This window comes from Natrix helvetica (genome assembly GCF_964273705.1).
Source record: "Natrix helvetica genome assembly, chromosome: 2".
NCBI lineage: Eukaryota > Metazoa > Chordata > Lepidosauria > Squamata > Natricidae > Natrix > Natrix helvetica.
The window spans coordinates 203,276,837-203,297,173 of record NC_138552.1 but is presented as its reverse complement, the minus strand read 5'-3'; the positions used below and the strand labels follow the sequence as shown (position 1 = coordinate 203,297,173).

At 35.9% G+C, this 20,337-nt stretch overlaps 1 protein-coding gene across 5 annotated transcripts in view; it reads left to right on the top strand.

Annotated features, from left to right (window-relative positions):
* The window catches only part of HIVEP2 (HIVEP zinc finger 2), a 159,099-nt gene that overhangs the window by 86,848 nt on the left and 51,914 nt on the right, over nt 1–20,337 (top strand). For all 5 annotated transcript variants that reach the window (XM_081942641.1, XM_081942639.1, XM_081942640.1 and 2 more), the window contains one exon: nt 16,829–16,925. The gene's annotated coding sequence lies outside the window, so the exon portion shown is untranslated. The remainder of the gene's footprint in view (nt 1–16,828; nt 16,926–20,337) is intronic.

Here is a 20,337-nt window from a genome sequence, read left to right as displayed (position 1 = left end):
GGGCAGAAGGGGGGCATTTAATTATGGGGAGGGAATGCGAGCGTGTGCGATAGCATGTGTGTGCTTTTGGCACCCAAGGCGAAAAAGGTTTGCCATCACCGCTCTAGTGTAACCTACTGCACTGATTGACAGCTCTTGCTGTCAACATAGTCTAGTCTGTGTCTATATACCTGATGTTTCATCCCAATAGTTGTAGTCTTACCATCTGGAGCAAATAAGAATACAGTTGTTCTTGACTGCTTAGCAATCATTTTGGACCCCCATCCAAAAGACACACACACACACACACACACACACTTCCACAGTCACCCCCAACATCTGCAGTCACATGACCCTCATTTCAGGTGCTTGGAAAATAGTCTCATTTACAGCAATTTGTAGCATCTTGCAGTCACACAACAGTGATTTACGGTATTTTTCCCAAAACCTGACATTTACATCTGTAAATGCATCCAAATAAACATGCATAGAAGATTCTTTACTCTAAGGTAAAGGTACCCACCGCACATATGTGCTAGTCATTTCTGACTCTAGGGGGCGGTGCTCATCTCCGTTTCAAAGCTGAAGAGCCAGCACTATCCGAAGACGTCTCCGTGGTCATGTGGCTGGCATGACTAAATGCCAAAGATGCATGGAATGCTGTTACCGTCTCTCCAAAAGTGGTTCCTATTTTTCTACTTGCATTTTTACATGCTTTCGAACTACTAGGTTGACAAAAGCTGGGACAAGTAACGGGAACGCACTCCATTACGTGGTGCTAGGGATTCGAACCGCCGACCTGCTGACTTTTCTGATCGACAAGCTCAGCGTCTTAGCCACTGAGCCACCATGTCCCCTTATTTACTCTAAAATAACCTTAATGCACTTTCAGGAAAGCACTGTCAATACTGTACTGTTGATTTTTTTAAAAATTGGAGATATTGAAAAGCATTGATAGTTCATCAGAACCACCTTTATTATTTTAATTGGATGTTCTTGACTGAAAGCATAGCCTGATAGTCCCTCTGCCATTACATAATAATGGCCAAATAGCTCATTTGTTGTATTTTTGATTTATATACAAACTGTTCTTTGGAGTATGAAATTTGGCATGCTTTGACAATTTTGAATCCAGTTCAGTCCTGCTGGAAAAATGCCATTGACTATAATATAGGCAGAAAGTAGACCTAAATAAGAGAGGTACAGTTCTATTTTGATTGCATCCTGGTCCCTACCCATCAAAGTAGTTTTTAAATTTACGCTAAATGTCATTGCAGGGTAGTGATGAGGAATGGTGGTTGCATTTATAAGGTACAAATGAGGAAATGGTGAAATATACAAAAAATGCTGGGCAAAAATTACCTAGATATTGTATTGGCGATTAAGGTATCTGAAACATTTGGATTCAGAGAATGTATGAAATTAGAGAGAGCCCATAATATATTCTAGAATATTTTGTTGATTCCAAAGATCCCAGCCTGTGCAGATTAGCTAGAGAAGAATTTGAAATGATATTTGTGAATATCTTATTCTCTTGATTTTTAAGAAATAAAGTACTTCAGGATAAAGGATAAATCAAGAATACATTAGCAGTTTTAGTCATAATTCACCTTAAATGACATGCTTTTTTCTTTCTCCTGGTTTCAATTTAAAGATTTATAAACAAATACTTGAGCTTTGTGAGAAGCCTCTTCAAATCTGTTCATTTCAATTGGAGAATGTTACGGTATATACATTTTCATCAATTCAAATTAATTGCTTTTAATTAATAAATCTTGATTCCCTATCTTTTATCTAGATTTTTATATAAACTATTCTGTCATTTGTAGTTCGGTCTTAAAGGCATTTAGGTTGTGTTTAATCAGTCTTAATGTCTTAGAATGTTTGAGTAGATATGCTTATAATCATGCCCTCAAAACATATTTTACTACAATCCAAAAATCTTTTACTATGGTATTTGATAAAACATTTTGTACTAAGTATGAAAATAGTACAGAAAAACTAAGGTATTACTGTAAGACCTCTGGGCTACCACAATACTATCCTCTTTCTCTTCTGTACAAAATAATTTTATCTGGCAGAACTCCATTCCAAATTGTGCTACTTGCCATATAACACAAGTTTAATAAATTATTTTTCTATTAGAATCACTACATTCAACTAAATATCTGATGCAAAAACTGAAGAAATGTGCAAGAAACAGATTATAATGTGTTCTTGCTGTTGCTTCTATAAAAAGAGCATGATGTCAGGCTCGAAGTACTTGGAATTGATCCATCACTTCTCATTCAGCCATCTTGATTAGAAATGGCAACTTTGACACAAGTCTAACAAGAGTGATTTCAATACTTTTTTTCAGGAGGGGAGGTATCACCGCCTCCTTCATAACAAGCAACAGTTCCTCCATTTGAAGGTGTTAAGCAGGAACTGGGTCCAAAGGACATAAGGTAGACTGAATTATTTTAAGGAGTCTATCCACATCTTCTAAGTATACAGGAGATCAGATCTAATAGGTGAGTGGGCCTTTTCCTCAATAACACCCAAAAGTGACACCATCTCACAATGAATATGAAGAACTTTGGGAAAATTCATTAAAAGATTGGAAATGGTATAGGGTCTCCTGCTTGAGCAGGGGGTTGGACTGGAAGACCTCCAAGTTTCCTTCCAACTTCCAACTATTGTTCTTTTGCTGCTCATGGCATTAGGAAGCCTTCCCTAACCCTTTGGACTCCAACAGCTGTTGTAGAAGTTTTCAACAGATGTAGTGGCAGTAGACAACCCCCCTTTTTTTTCTTCCTTCAATGCCACTGCATCAGCTTTCTAATTGTTATAAGTTGTGTTAGGTGATACTCACTTTTCAGTTCCTTTTATGAGAGCTCTAAATACCTGCCTATTCACTGATACTAAATGGAGATGTAGGAGCTAAGTGAACACACAGAAGTCAACAAAGAGTCCATAACTTAAAATTTTAACATCATAAAACTCTTGTTTCATTACTTTTCACAACGAATATTTATGTGATGATCTTGGCTTTTCTTAGGGCTCTAAAATCATATTTTTAAAATATGTAAGCAAAAGTGCTTTAGGGAAGTTACATTCTGAGAGTAAACCTTACTTTTGGTTGGTGGAGGATATAATGATGGAATGCGATTTGCAAGAATTCAGAGAGCGATATATGGGCTTCAATGTCAACTGCAGCCCAGGCGATAGCATATTAAAAATACTGATTTAGGGATAGTATGGTAAAAGTGGGAAAATTGTAATGAAGAAAAGCTCAGGTAATTCATATAGTATTAATGAGAGCTTTCCAAAACCTTTATTTTTCAATTCTTCCAATGTAGCATGTACACTGTACATTGTTTCTAGTAGGACTGTGAATGCTTATGAATGACCGAGAAAGAGTGTTTGGATGATGCATGATACATTGCCTCCATGGGGATGCTGCAATGGTCATATGCAGGGGTGGGTTCCTGCCAGTTCTAACCTCTTCTATAGAAGGGGTTCCACAAATATACAGTGCCGTTTAGAACTGGTTCCAGCTCCCTCCCCCCTGCCCATCCGCACATCATCAAGATGAAGAGCAAGAGGAGGAATTCTTGGAGTTGAAGTTCACAAGTCTTAAAGCTGTCAAGTTTGAACACCCCTGGGTTTTTTTCTAAAGGGTTAAGGCTGCAAGGGTCTTGACAGCTTTAAGACTTGCGTACTTCAATGCCAGAGTTCCTGAGCCAACATTTTGGTTGCTAAGCAAGAGCGTTGTTAAGTGAGTTTCACCACATTTTACAAGTTGGCCATGCCTACCCAGTCACATGGCCGACAAGCCACTCCCACAAAGCAGGCCACACCCACAGAAGAGGTTCTAAAAAAATTTGAAACCCACCCACTGGTCACAAGCCACTTTTTTCAGTGCCGTTGTAACTTTGAATGGTCACTAAGCAAACTGTTGTAAATCGGAGACTACTTTTACAGATGTATAATTTGAAGGCTCCCGTCTTTATGAAGACCTAAAAAGCCTTAGATATATGGTCCCTGGAAACTTTTAAAAGGCCTATCAAATTGTAATTTTTAATATGGCAAAAAGAAACAAATATTTAAATGTTTGCCTAGAAAATCAAATGTAATACCTACTATATTTAATTTGAATTGTATTTTCAAGCAATTCAGTATTAATGTTTGTTCTGGCCCTACAAACAGTTTTTGGAGTGTGGCATAACGTTCAAAGGCCAAGCACTGCTGTGTTCAGGAGAAAGTTGTGTAGCTTTGTTTTGTTTAACCGTCAAGAGTTAGCTTAATTTATTCAACTTGGCTTTTGTACTGTAGGTATCAGTGTAGTAGAAATAACACAGGGTGGGTTTTGCTACCTGTAGGAAGTATGTGCTTTATATTCCTCTTGCCTGGCCTGAACTGCAAGACGTGAATCCCAGCTGTAGTTTCAGCCAGCGAAGAGGAAGGAATTTGTCTGCAGTACAGTAAAAGGAAGTATTTGCTGTGTTATTGTAGTACATGGCCCTTTGCCATTTTTGATAAAGCATTAAGCGTTATGCACCCAAAGTCTACTGGCCTCTTGACCCATCATCAATCATCAGCTGTACAGTGAGTTTGCATGAAACAGTAGCCCAATAGGAGAGCCATTGTTTCAGCATTGCACAACTTCTCTGGAAACGGAAACTACAGACAAAGGATCCCAGATCGCTCTGCTTTGTACTGTACTGTCCCAGCCCTGGGCTACTACAATGAAGAGAAGCAAATGAATTCACATTTAGGAGAATGAAGGTGGTTCTTCTACGTGTTCCCTATCTTGTGAATATATTTCCATAAGTTTTTAAAGAAAAGATTAGTTTCATTGTTTGTTTTACCACAATACAATAATTTGTATTTAGAATAGAATAGAATAGAATAATAGAGTTGGAAGGGAGCTTGGAAGTCTTCTAGTTCAATCCCCTGCTGAATAGGAAATCCTATACCAGTGATGGCTATCCTTTTTGTTGTCACATGCTGAAAGTGCCCGCGCCCTTAATGCAATACTTTTGGGACCGCCCCATGCCCCCTGCGCATGTGCATGTGACCCTCTCCACCCCGACGCATGCACATGCCCCTTGCACTCCCCCCATGCATGCGCATGTGACCCTCTACCCCATTTTGGGCCTATTAGGCCTCCCTGCAGCCTCTGGGAGCAAAAATACATGCGCACATGCCTCCTGCATGTGCCCCACCCCTTGCGCATGCACAACAGAAACCCAAAAATCAGCTGGCTGGTGGGAGTCGTGCGGACATGTGCGGTGGAGCTGAGCTGGGGCAACAGCTCACATGTCCACAGAGGGGGCGTGCCACCTGTGGCACACATGCCATAGGTTCACCATCACGATCCTATACCATTTCGGACAAATGGTTGTCCAATCTCTTCTTAAAAACTCAAGTGTTGGAGCATTTACAACTTCTGGAGGCAAGTTGTTCCACTGATTAATTGTTCTAATTGTCAGTAATATTTCATGGTTATCACACCGGCTGGATATGATTTTAGGAGTACAAATGTGTCATAGTATTATCTCTAGTATGGTTGTATCCATTTTTGAGGATATTTAGCAATGTGACATTTTGATAATTTCTCAGAAGTAAATGGCAAAGTGCATTAAGGATAGTGGAGAGAACTTTTACTTCTCCGTATAGCATAATTTTTTCAGACTGTTCTTGAATTTGATTTAAAGAAAATTAAATTACAGCAAGTCAACACACTTAATAGTATTGCTTGCCATGTATTCAAGAATACATTTTATGAAAGCTCAGGAAGCTACCTCTGAGGATTCTGAGGGTCTTGGGCAGCTTTGTGACACAAAAATACTACGTTGTGTAAGATTGCAGCGATAGGACAGGCTTTGCCTTTTGTTTGTTTTGGGGGGAGGGGTAGGTTTGTCTGTGTAAATCGATAGATGCATAAGAAACACAACTCTTGTTTTATTTCCTTTTGGCTAATACTATCTGCAAATAAAAGTTGATGCGGCAAAATATTTTATCTCCATGGTTTATTTGAGAAGGTTGCTTCTTCATTTATTTCTGCAATATTCCTTCTGATCTGTTGAAATTAAGTTTACGTTATGTTATAGTGTATGTGCCACAAGTATCCAAGGCCCATCAGATTATTAGATCTGATCACTCAGAGGTGTCATTTTTCTCTTATAATTTACTTTTGTGTTTTTTAAAAAACATTGCAGGGATACACTATATGCAAATATTCTGTATTTTAGTAATAAGGAAGTTTTTTTTTGACACCCAAGAATCATCTCCCTCTTCCCAAGGCTACTTATTGTAGAGATCTTAACAATTCAATGAAACAGAAATCTTTTCTTTTCTTAATAATCAAGAGCCAACTGTACTATATTCATGCAAGAGGCACTTGAAAAATACTGCAATAAAATGATCAAATTTTTGCAGGATATTTCTCCCACTGAAATTTAAAACTTAGGTAGCTGCTGCTGCTACTTCTTTTTTAGCAAAGGAAATTTTTTACAGATGGCTTACATTGGTAAATATTAATAAGACTCTTCTGCTGCTTTTATTATGACAATATTTTTGATATTCAGGAAGATGTATTAATTAATTCTTTTACAGTTTCATATACCAGATATATGCTGGTCTGAAAGAGCTTTGTTGTTCCTGGCCACATAATATATTGTTGTGCACAGATAACTGAAGCTTATGTATCTGGTTTTTGATTTTAAGTTTGGGATTAATATTTTTTTGCAAAAATGACTATCATTTGCATAAATATGCTGTTTTGTGTATCTATATGTATGTGAAGGCAAAAAATGTCCTTTGAACTTAACTTAAAATGTATTGGGGGGGGGGCTGGTTGATTAGAATTTCCTAGCACTTTCTCTGATATGCACCTGCCGTAAATTACATATTCCTACAATATAGAAAGGTATCATTGTATTTATTATTTCTTTATAAAATTTACTTACTGCCCATCTCACTGTCATTTAACTCTAGACAACTTACAGTAAAACAGTATTATAAAAGATTGAAGCAGTAAGATAATAAAGATATTAAAAGTAAGCAACAAATCACTAAGCTAGCCATTTTGCACTTTAGGTTATCTAGGATCCCTAGACACATTGCCTTCTGATCCATAAAAGAAAGATAATTTACGTAAGCAGCTGTTAATAATGTTATTGTCAATAAACATGTAATAAAAAGACAAAATACACAATTTTCCAAGTGCCTTAAGCACCTAATTATTTGGAACTTTTATTTGGACCTCTAGCCTTTTATCAAATCATGAAAAAATCTCCCAAGTTTGGGAAAAAAGAAGTTCACTCATCTTTGACATTTTGATTGACTCAATCACTAACAACAGATTATTGTGTAGAAATTATCCTACTTTGTGAATTCTTTTCCCCCCTGAGGTGTATCATAGCCATTCTTGACTTTACTATGCCGTAAGTGAGACCAAGTATGCCAGTATAAAATAAAGTTTGGGCTGATTCCAAAAAAATAAACAATGAAGAAATTCCTGTTTGAATAAGAGTAGAGGTTAAACCATTTTATGTTTGCATGGCTAGAAAGAGTCCTAAGCTCTAGTTCAGATGCCTGGAAATTTGCCATGAATTGCTAGGTGTCTGCAGTATTTCAGCTCCCCAAATGTGTTTATGTGCTTCCAAAATAACATGAGACTCCTAAAATAACAACCTTTTTAACTTGCAGCTCTGCATTGCTTGTGTGCTTGATCAAAATATTAATCAGAAGCTGAAGTGAGTTGAAAACAATAAGAAAATGTTATTATGTAATTAGGAGATCTTGATTTCCGTTTGTTTTTCTCTCAAGCAACTGTCAGCACTGAAGAATCCACAAAATAGCTTAATCAACCAGAGAGGAACTGAGCTAAGAATTCATTGCAATTTTGTATGAAAGCAAAATTTTGTGAGATTTATTAAACCAGTTGCACATACGGGTTAATAATAAGCCTGCAACTACTTAGCAACCCTTTCTTTACTTATCAGAATTTAAGACTAAAACACTTGTTCTGTTTCAAATAACATCCAGATTTCAGAAATACTACACATTTCATGCATTTGAATTTTTTTTTTATTGTTCATACAGTCATATCAAAATAGCAGCAATATTGATTTTCCAAAATGTAGGTTTCACTGTGGAATTTACTGCTCTTAGATGTACTGACAACAATCAGAATCAAGCCGCTAGTGGCTACAGGTTGGGATTGGAAAATTCATTATTAAATGGTGCAGTCATTAAGCAATATATCACATGACCATGATATGTCACCATCCCTGCTAACTTCCCCCTTGACTTCGGCTTGCAAATGGCAATTGTGGGATGCATATTGATTACCAAAGGACACTACGATGGTTGTAAGTGCAAAGACACGTTGTAAATCACTTTTTTCAATGCTATCATATCTTCACATGATTGCTAAACAAATGGTCGTAAGCTGAAGACTGTATGTTATGTCCATAGAGCATACTAATTATTGAATTCACAGTAAAATAACATGGAAAAGCTTATCAGGCTACTAGGAATTTCCAGATATTATACTAATTTGGGTTATTTGGAAATTTTATGGTCACTAACTCAGAGGGCTGTATTATGTATTGGCATCTCAATACTTATTGATATCAAATTTTGCAGTTCTCTCTTTCATGAATAGTTTGTGTCATGCTTTCACTAAGGGTATTTTTAGCATCTTATTCAGCAGTTTTCTTGGGTTGATTTTTTAAAAAGAATATCTCATGAGGGTATGAAGGGGATTTGGTTAGTCTTTTTCATGAATTTTGAAAACAATATAGCTATTACTTGTTAATGAGAATTCAGTCACTTGTTTGCCTTCTGTTTCATCTAAGTATTATATGTGATTTGTGTTGTTACTCTTCACTTTAAATAGGTCTTACCGATTGTCCTTAGAAAAAGTGGATTATAATTTAATTTGGTCCTCTTCTGATTGGATAAATATATATTACTTAAAAATTGAAGAATGTTAATCCCATTGAATCCATGTGTCCCATTTATATCCTAAAAATACTGAGATTCTATGGCATTTCATTATTATATAGATTTTCAGAGTTTCAGAGTGGTAGTATTTTTCACTTAGAACCTTTCTTGTTTTGCTATTTTTTCTTAGCATACAATTCCCATGTGTTGTTCAGTTAGTTTGTGACTCTATAGGTAATATTTATCCAAGATTGTCAGGAAAAGTTCCTTTTCAGTTTTTGTTTACATTATCAGTAATAGTTCTTTTTCTATTGCTTTTAGTTTTTCCAAGTTAGGATCATCTCCAAGCTTAACTTCATTAGTTGTCCTTCAAGTAAGCAGCTCCTTATTTGACGCTGCTGATTTAATTTCAGTTTCTTCTAGTTCAACATTTTATTATGTAGTCTTCATATTAATTTCAGCCATTTGCTTGCTCAATATTGCTTCTTGATATGCATACAAATTCTTATTTAGGCAGATAAAATGGTTCATTATTTCCGTTTTTAAATGCAGAGTTTGTTTGGTCTACATAGTTAAGAGTTTGGATTATCAATAAAGGACAAATAGATATCTTTCTGAAGCTCCCTTGCTTTCTCCTTTCCATCAGATGCTAGCAATGTGATCTCAGTTGCCCTGGCTCCTGAAACCCACCTGTGTGTCTTGCAGTTGTTCCATGGACTGTTGAAATCTGGATTACAAAATCTTGAGCATGAATTAAATTCCTGAAGAATTTGTCAATGTTGCATTAGTCTGTGGCATTTACCGTATCTTAGATATTAAGGAACTAGGTTTAGGAGTAGAGCTTCATCTAAACCCATTCTCAGAGTAGTCAAATCTGACTATAGTGACAGATGGCAGAGTTATATTCCATCTGCCACTAAACTACCCATGATAACAGAGATGCAACTCATTCCAAGATGCTGCTTTTACTGTGCTGTTCTAAAGCTTGAAACCAGAATACTTCAAAATTCATGTTTTTTGATAGGAAATTGCCTGGCTTTTAAGATTATTGAGAGGTCCTCCTCTCTGGTCTTATATATCAGAGGGGCACTTTAACATTCGGGAATTCTCAGCTTTTTGCCAGAATTTGCTTCTGGCAGAAGTATTTATTGAGGGAGGCTTTGATCGTCACATTTGCTTGGGTCGGATGAATACAGCTGCTTCTTTTCCCTAGATATGTTTTTGAGTTTTTTACCATTTTAATTATAGCCTTTATATTCAAAATAAGTAGCCTTATGCAATTTTTAACGGAAGCATGAAATTTATATATAAGGATGGGTGGCGGGATGGCTTAGCGCTTCATGCCCCAGCTCCTGCCAATCTAGCATTTTGAAAGCATACGAATGCAAGTAGATAAATAGATACCACTCTGTGGCAAGGTAACAGCACTCTTTGATGCCATGCTGGCCACATGACCACAGAAATGTCTTCGGACAGCCTTGAAATAGATGCGTACCACCCCTTATAATCAGCAATGACTAGCGGAATAAAATCCGCAGGGATTCCTTTTTAAAAAAAAAAATTAGTTGTAAGGTGCTTTGAGGACATTGTTACACAGTATGTAATACAGCTGTATTACAGAGGTCTAATTGCATAGATTATTGCTATTCTATATTTTGCAGAATTGCTGATGTTTATCAGTATTTGGTTATTAGTATTTTGAGTGGCATGGGCAATATTGTCAAAAATTGTTTTATTGATTGGCATCGGTCTCATCTCTTTGCTTTACATTTTAAAACAATTTAAATTATACAAGACAGTTGAACTGGCCAGGTAGAGCAGTTCATATATCATAATGCATTATATTTTGGAGTATCAGCTTGAAAGCTTTGTCTCTCTTTCTACTTTACTCTCTGTGTAAATGTGGATAGAGCAATAGCCATCCAGCTGTCTTTGCAAATCAAGCCTGGCTAGTTAGGGCATGAAGCCCAGCTGGTGGCATCTAAATTGCTGTCTTTGCTGAAGTTTGTGAGTTAAGAGGATGTGCACTTTCTAATTTAGCCTTTGGCCCGAATAAAAGATCTGACTTTATGAGCACCAGCATATAAATGATGCTTGGCATTTTCAGAATGGGATTATTTATAGCTTGTTTATAAAGATTTTTGTTTAATACATTTTAGTCCAGCTAATATTCTATTTAAATATAAATATATCAATAAAGGTTAAAAAATGAATCTGAAGGGAAATTATATTGGTTGATTCATACTGAGCTGTGCTTAGGGATACGTAAAGTCTTACAATCTATTTGCAGTAATATCTGCAAAAGCAAACAATGAAATGTAAATATCAATCTGGGTATTATACTGTTTAATATAAGAATATTTCCTTTGTGTCATAGAGAGGCAAGTCTTTCAGTAGTGTAGATGATGGTATGGAGGTCCTCAGAATAATTTTCTCAAAATAGATATTCAAAGAATGCTAACACTGATTATTAACACTAATTCAACATCTCATTTGGAGATGGCATGAAAGCTAACTGAGTAACCTTGGGCCAGTCACTCTCTCTCAGCCCAACTCACTCCACGGAGGTGGTGGTGTGCGGAAAATAGGAAGAGGATGGCCTATTGGATATGTTCGCCACCTTGAATTATTTGTAAAAATAATAAAGACGGGATACAAACAAGCAATTAAATAAATATCCATAGTAGCTGAGAATGTGACCCTAACATTTCCAAACTAGTTACATTATTTTGAATAGTATACTTTATTTTTTTTATTCCCAAAGCACTGTAGTTATAGATATATTGGAAGCTCCAACTTTCTTAGAACACATTATATTACACTGGCTTGGAATCACTATCAATATTTCTGCTTGCCTCACACCGTATTTTTAATTCACAACCATTCTTCTAGAAATGTAAGAACAGAACAACCAGTTGTTGGTCTTGGGGTCATTTTAGTTTCCTTTTAAATCATGAATCTGTCTATGTAAATAAATCGAATGGAATTTAAAGTGAAAGCACTCTCAGCTAGTCAAGTGATCTTTTTAGCTTCCTGAGAGAATAACCCTTCTCTGATTTTGATCTTTCATCTATTTAAATAAAAACAAATCTGTGAAAAAGAAAAAAAAACTGATCAGGAGTTCAGAAGACAAATGAGCTTAGTCACTTTCCTTCATCTACTGTAGAACTGGTATTGGCAAAATCAGGATCAGACATATTAGTCACTCTCTTCAAATAAAAAAGCCCCTTTGTTCATTCTGACAGAAACTGATGGCAGCCATCAATAGCAATACTAGCTGACATATTGGCGGGACATCTTAAAACATAATTCTAGAGCCCCTAGTTTATTCAAATAATCCTATAGTTTAACTTATTAAATAAAAATTAGAATATGAAGTGGATACCAAAAAATACTGAGTTTAATTATCATTATTCTTTTTGTCAGTTAATTGGCATTGCCGACTGCTTGTTCTATTGTAAAATTCCTGGATTGGAAGGAGTCATGTTTGAACATTTGGAATTTATCCCATAGTCCAGTGTTGTTTGTTGAATCAATTGCTAATGACAGATCAACAAAACAGAAAATATGTACTTGTCTATAAACTAATTCCTGCATTAGATGCTGCAGAATAAAGCCTTGATTTCTCACACTTCAGCTCTTTCAAAAGGCAGCACTTTGTTTTAGTTTGGATTTAATGGCACTTTGGAAAAAAAAATTAATTGGCATAAAGTAATCAAGTTGCACTTATCATGTCAGAGATTAATTCATTGTATACTTGATCTCTTCAAAGGAAAAATATTGGGTCTGATGCACTCTTACATATTAAACCTTTATAAATTATATTTTTTACAGTTGTAAAATATTAACATACTGTTTACCTTATTTAAACTCCTGTATTTATTTATTTTTCCTAAGCCTGCCTTTCTCCCACCAAACAGGCAGTTAGGCTTCTTCTCCACCCCCTCACCCCAACATTCCTAATCCTGCCTTTCTTCCACAAAACAGGTAGTTAGGCTTCTTTCTTAGGGGGGGCCTGGAACCCCCACAGAGCGCATCTCCGGGTGGCGGATTGGGGGCCCCTACCCAGTGTAGCTTTTATGCTATAATGGTGGGTTGGAGGGAATGAAATACCTCCCATGGACCAACAGGACTGGTGAATGGCAGCTGGCTCATCAATATCGACTGAAGGCAGAGACCTCATTGGTCAGAATGGCTTCAGAAGAACAGTACATGATGTGGTAGCAGCCACTTGAACAGTGTGTGCACAGCAGCCTAGAAAGAAAAGGAAAGACTACTACACTATATATTTTCTAGGAAAATCATGTTAATGGTGGCAAAACCTAACAATGGCCCTGAGAATGGGCCGCCCCTTAAATGGGGCAGGGGTGTTAAGAATCTCCCGGTCCACTAGAAGCATGATTAATCCAAAACTGTGAATTAGAACCTGGAACTCGGAACCTGAGAAACCTATATGAATTTGGGAAAACACACAACGCTATCCAAGAAATGTTCAAATATAATATCTCTATACTGGGAGTGAGTGAAGCGCGCTGGCCTGAAAATGGAGTCTGTAGAATAGGAGATTATACTATATACTACTCTGGTGAAAATAGTCGAAATGGAGTAGCTATAATAGTAAACAATCTTGTAAATAAATGCATCAAGTCCTTTATTCCTGTATCCAATAGAGTGATGATGATCCAAATAAATAGTACGCCAGTAAATATGAATGTTATACAAGTTTACGCTCCCACATCTGACAGTAAGGAGGAGGATTTAGATAAGTTCTATGACTATATAAGCAGTGTACTGAAAACCCTAAAAAGTAATGATATCACAATACTCATGGGGGACTCCAGTGCAAAAGTGGGAGGAGGAAATAATGCTCCTGTAGTTGGAAATTTTGGCTTAGGAACCAGAAATGGTAGAGGTGACAGATTTGTAGACTTCTGCAAGGAGCATAGGCAATATGTGATGAATACTTTTTTCAAGTTACCCAAAAGACACCTCTACACTTGGAAATCACCGGCAAATACCCGAAATAATATAGTAAGGAACCAAATTGACTATTTTTACAATAAACAAAAACTGTAGAAACTCAGTAAAATCAACAAAGACATACCCAGGCGCAGATGTACCATTTGATCATAATCTACTACTTGCCGAAGTCAGCTGAAACTAAAAAAGATGAAAACCCAAATCCCCCTAAACCAAGAATTGACAGTGACTTCATCCTTAAACATGGAGATAAGATAAAAGAAGAACTAGAAATTCATTTAAGAGAAACCAACAACCTAAATAATAAAGATGTAGAAGTGAATGGGAATAAATTTAAAAATGCAATAGTAGAGGTACAAACTCAAAACAGAGAGCTACCACCAGAAACAAGAGTGGATGATGGATGAAATTCTTCATCTGATGGATGAAAGACTTTCTTATAAAAATAAATAAAAATACAATGAATTGCAGAAAATGATTAGAAGAAAAATTCAATTGGCATAAGTGGTTTGCAAAGAGATGCAAAGAAATAGAAGAGACAAAATGTATTTATGACAATTTCAACCTACACAAAAAAGTGAAAGAAGCCGCAGGTGTCTATAAAAAGAAAACCAACAATTTAGTTGACAAGGAGGGGCAAATCATCTTGGATGAGAATAAAAAACTAAAAAGATGGAAGGATTATATGGGGACACTAGGGATGATATTGAGGACATTAGGGATATGGGAACTATAACAACTGGACCAAACATCATTATGGAGGAGGTTGAATATACAACAACAGTAGCAAAAACAAGAAAAGCCACAGGACCTGAGGATATCCAGTAGAAATTTTAAAATTGCTGGAAGACAATGGGAATAATTTTTTACTGCAGCTCTTCAATAGAATATATGAAACAGGAAATATACCAACTGATTGGCTAAAGTCAACCTTTGTGACAATCCCACAAACAATAAATGCAAAGAAATGTAGCAAATACAGAACAATAAGCTTAATGAGTCATGCCCTGAAAATATTCCTGAGAATAATTCACACAAGAATATACAACAAAATTGAGGAGTGTCTTAAGTAACACACACTTTGGTTTCAGACATAATCTTGGTACACAAGATGCCCCATTCAGCATTCAGGTTCTTGTACAGTGCTGTAGAGATGTCAATCACAGTGTTTACATGTGCTTCATAGATTTTGAAAAAGCATTTGATAAAGTAAGTCACAGCAAACTATTACAAATCCTGAAACAAGTGGGACTAGATGACAAGGACATTCAAATCATAAACAATCTATATTGGCATCAGGTAACAAATGTGGGACTAGGCCAAAAATACTCAGATGGTGCAGAAATACAAAGAGGGGTCAGACAGTGCTGTATTTTGTCTCTGCTGTTGTTTTGATATTTACTTTGAGTCAACAAAGCAATGGAAAACATTGATGCTGGCCTCAAAGTAAATGGTGTTCAGATCAACAATTTAAGATATGCTGATGATACAGTTTTGCTTGCCAGTAAGAATGAAGACTTTCAGCTCCTCATCAACTGAGTCTCAGAAATATCTGAAAAATGAGGCTTGAAGCCCAACACCTCAAAAACCAAGATCATGGTAGTCAGCAAACAACCCATTAACATACCACTGATAAATTCGGAAGGCACACCATTAGAAAAAATTTAAAGGATCATGTACTTTCGTTTTAATTTACATGAAAGCTGGGACATGATCAGTGATGTAAAGACAAGGATAGAGAAAGCTCGAACAGCAATTTTTAAGTGAAAAAGGTCTTCTGCAGTCAGAACATAAGCCTAAGACTGAAAATCAGGCTTGTCAGATGTTACATCTTTTCTATCCTGCTCTACGGAGTAGAGAGTTGGTCTCTGACAAAAAAAACCATTTGAAGAAACTAGAAACATTTGAAATGTGGATTTACAGACGGCTATTACATATAAGCGGGGTTGACAAAATCACAAATGAGGAGGTGATAAGCCGCCTGGGAAAGCAAAGGGAAATCATCAAAGCCATTAAAAAGCGAAAGTTAGAATATTTTGGACATGTGATGCGACACCCAGAAAAATACAGCATCCTTCACTTAATCCTCCAGGGAAAGATCAAAGGCAAATGAGGTTGAGGCAGAAGAAGAACATCATGGCTTCAAAACCTAAGGGACTGGTTTGGACAAAACTCAGCAGCACTTTTTTATGCAGCTGTTGACAAAAATAGGATTGCCAGCATGATCGCCAATGTCCAATGATGGATATGGCACACGAAGAAGAATGTATTAATTACTTTTGTGCATTTTTCTTCAATAAAGTCCATTTTGCATGCATTCCTCCTAATACTTTTCTGGATATATCTTCCCTAATGTACTGAATTTTATACATGTTTTAATTCTGAAAATAGAACTACAAATCTGGACAAATATAAATATCTAAATATTAAGTGTATGCAAAACTTTTTTTCATATTTGATCAGGAATTGTTAATTAGTGATAGAACTGACTCAATCCTTCCTATGCATTCTTGTCATGAAAGATTTTTTTATCACCATATAATTGTAAATTTGCAATGTGGCAGCATACCTTTTTGGAATTCAATATATAGTCAAAAATATGTTTGTACTTTAAGAGCAAGTGAGTATAGATTTTTGCCAGTTAACAATCATGCAAGCTTAGGGAGAAGATTGATATTGTACCATAATGTAATATATTGTAGATATGCACAATAAATTATTAGGTTTATAGTAATGTTTATTTATTATTTATTAAATTACCAACGTTATTGGTAATTTGTATCATAAATGAAATCTGCTGAGGGAATTATACTTTATATATAAATTTTCCTTTTAAAAGCAACATAGGGATTCAGCAATAAAGTCTGTGACACCTTTCTTGTTACTGTATTTACTGATAACTTTTCAAATATTTTGTTCCCTAAAATAGGTGCAGAAGATTATAAAGAGCCATTTTGAACTGGATTTATGAACCAAATAGTTTTACTTAGGACCATTATTCACTTGCATCTCAGATACCAACAGAGGTAAGAAAGTTACACTGTCCATGTATTACTTTTTCTTGTTAATCTACATACTGAGCAAAGTTTTCCTTTAAATAGGCTTTCTGATTATGAATTTCATTCATGCTTTTACTCATGTTAAAAAATAAAACGGCCTATAGCTGTATGTACAGTACTGTAATTATTACTGTTAATGAATGTATTCAGGAAATACACTTTCTCTGCTCTTTTTCAGTTGCAGCAGAAACCTATTACAAAACTAGCTTGCTACATTAAATTTTGGACATTCTTATTTTTTTGGTGTTCAGTGCTTATGTGTATATAAACTTGTACACGTTTTGGAATTTTGAAGGAACAGAAAAAGCCTCCCTTGCCCTCTCTACCCCAGGCTTTTAACTCATGAGGTGGAGATGAAAAATTTGCACTGTGAAGTAAGAAAGAGTTCACTGTGACTATAAGACCTGGGAAAAATGTGGTTTCTTTAGTGGCTGGTTAAGTCACATAGAGTATGCCAGAATCACAAGTTGATGATTCAGATTGTATCTTTCTGAAAATAATAAAACCTAAACAAATCTGTAATTTCCACAGAGCATTATGAAAATTGAGGTCAGCTTAAGGTTAGAATTAAGTGTTCTTTACAACCTTTTCCAATGTAGAAATAAAGATTGCGAGAGCTTATCAAACATCAAACATTAATAGGTTGGGAAACCAGGGTTTTCTGTAATGTCTGAAACAGGCTAAAGCATCTTTACTACTGTCATTCTGCTTAAATGACTAATTTCCCTCTATTTAAAGTCATCTTTCTTTTGGTTTGGTTATAAGTAGTAAAGTAGCATGTGATACCCAGAATGTATGCCAACCTTGAAGAGAGAAGTGCTACCTCATTTAAGATCAAAGGTGTGCGGTTCAAACATCTTTGTAGGGTTGAATTGGAGATGGTTCCAATTCAACCACCATAGCCTGCAGGCACGGGATTTAGTCCTGAATTTGGCAGAATATAATGTTATAGTTTTGCAGGTTTATCTTATCACAGATTAAATACCAAAAGTGGGAGTGCGCTGTTTTAAAAATGTAGTGGTACACTTTGCATTATCAGGAAATATTTCTTATCTTAAAAAAATGAAGATGTTCTTGATGAGAACATCTTCAGAACTATTTGTAATTTTATTTAGCACAGCTAAATAAAACCTATGAGATCTTATTTTTCTCTTTCTATATTGCTTGTTGCCTCCAGATTTCACAAGAACACACTGTAGTCAACATCTGTTAGACTGACAGAAACATGCCACTATGATTTGAAAAGTCTGGGCTTGCATTCACACACGTATGTATCCCTCTCCCCATTAAACACAGAAAGGATCCAGAGACATTTTCTTTTTTTTTCTGAATTGCTTCCTCTTAGATGAGAATGTATCAAAAAGAAGTAATGATTTGTTTTCAAATTTGGAATCGTTATTTTAATGTCTGGCATTAGATTTTAGCCTGAAGCAGGTAGCACAAACAAGTGTCCCATAGTTTTCTGTAAAGCCTAAAATTTGTGTGATTGCTTACTCCTGCCTGGCCTCAGATGTCTAATAAACATGATGTTTCAGGTTCACTCACCCACAACAGTGTGAGTACATGCTGAAGGGAAAGAATGGAAAACACATTCACATCCTATCTAGGCATTACATCCTGCCCTGGGTTGCTGTAGTGATTGTCTGAAAAAGATAACAGAGCTGATGTTACCCCTCCCAGTTCTTCTGAGAGTGCACATTGTTCTTAGGGAATGAATATTTAAATTCATGCAGTAACAGCGAGTGAGTACTATTTGAAAAAAAAAGTAAATAAACAAACACGCAGGGCTGTTATTTTGAGCAATGTTATCCAGCCCCTGTCATGTTTAAACTTCCTGAAATGGCACAGGCTGAAAAATCAGTGGAGTTAATAATAATGTGCAAGATTAGGGACAAATGCGAGGCTGACTGGGCTGGGCTGGCAGCGCCATTATAGCGGAGCAACTTATGAAAGGGGTTTGAACAACATATTTCAGCTTTCATTAGTGTTTGAGTTGTGGTCTTTCTGTGAATTGAGCCCCATAGAGATGGAACTATTATATCTTTAGAAAACTCTGAATGATAATGAGTGATCCACTAATGGCATGTATTATAACCCATCCAAGAGGCAAGCATATGCATGCATTTGATAGGGCTAATTTTGAGGTAGCGCTGATATAATGGATACTGCTGTGCTTTGGAAAACAAAGGTTTAATTTCCGTGAGGCAGTTATGGTTATATAATCTTTTCCAGTAAGAAAAAAATGAGTATGTTCAAAAAGCTTAGCCTTGGTGTCTGATACAGGAACTGCTGATAAAGAGAAACAGAAACTACAGCCAAACCTATATTGCCCCGTGCCCATACGTTAGACACTAATGGAGTAACTAAATATGGGGGGGGGGGGCTGGCTTGTGTCCATCATCACAAGTGCATGATATTTGCCATGCCCGACAAAAGTCAAAGGCACATTTTTATAGATTTTATAGACTTGACTGAACTTTAGCTTGGATGATGTATTTTCACACTGCAGGAGAACGCATCTTCTTGTGTGATTTATTTGTTAATATCTAGTGACTAAAATATATGAAAGAACATACGAAATGGCCTTTTCCTAAGTCAGACTTTTGTCTAGCTTGATGGTACAGAGAAGTTTTTGCCACCTTATGTGAACTCAAGGAGTTAAACTGAAATTTTTGGCATGCAGCAGATGAATTTCAGTTATTTATTTATTCATTTTATTTACATTTTTTCAGTTCGTATTGAGAAAGAAAGCACTTATTGAAAATGAATAAGTGCTTTTTTTCTCTATACGAACTGAGAAAATGTAAATAAATCTAAATGTAATATAAAGTAAAAAGGATCTTGCATGTAAAATGGGATTATCATGTGCATTCCAGCGACTGCTAGGCCACTTAGTGGGAGTTAAGAAATGGAATCCTTCACAACCATTCTTAGTCTCTCAAGACTTTTAGCATTGTGTATCCTGATAGGTTGCAGAACTCTGATTCTCCTAAGTATTTTGCTTTGCCTTTTTTGGTAGAAAGTCAGGTTTAAAATATTTTAAGTAAATAAATTTAAATAAATATGTTTCTGAGTTGATTAGCTCTGTCTGATCTGTCCATGTGCTTTTGTTAACTGCATAAAACATGGGCAACGAAAACATTCTTCTATTCTGATGACATTTGATGGAATTACTTTATCACATATGGAATATGCGTAGGTAAATGTTTAGAATCTAGGCAATACATTATTAATCTTTTATTCAAACTGGTTTGTACTTATTTTGAGAGTTTTTATGATGGTATTTTCTTAAATTTATCTATGCATGCCAAATAAGAGTTCGTAAAACATTTTTGTGTTATTAGAACTGCTTGTAATAATTTCTGTGGAACTATTCTTA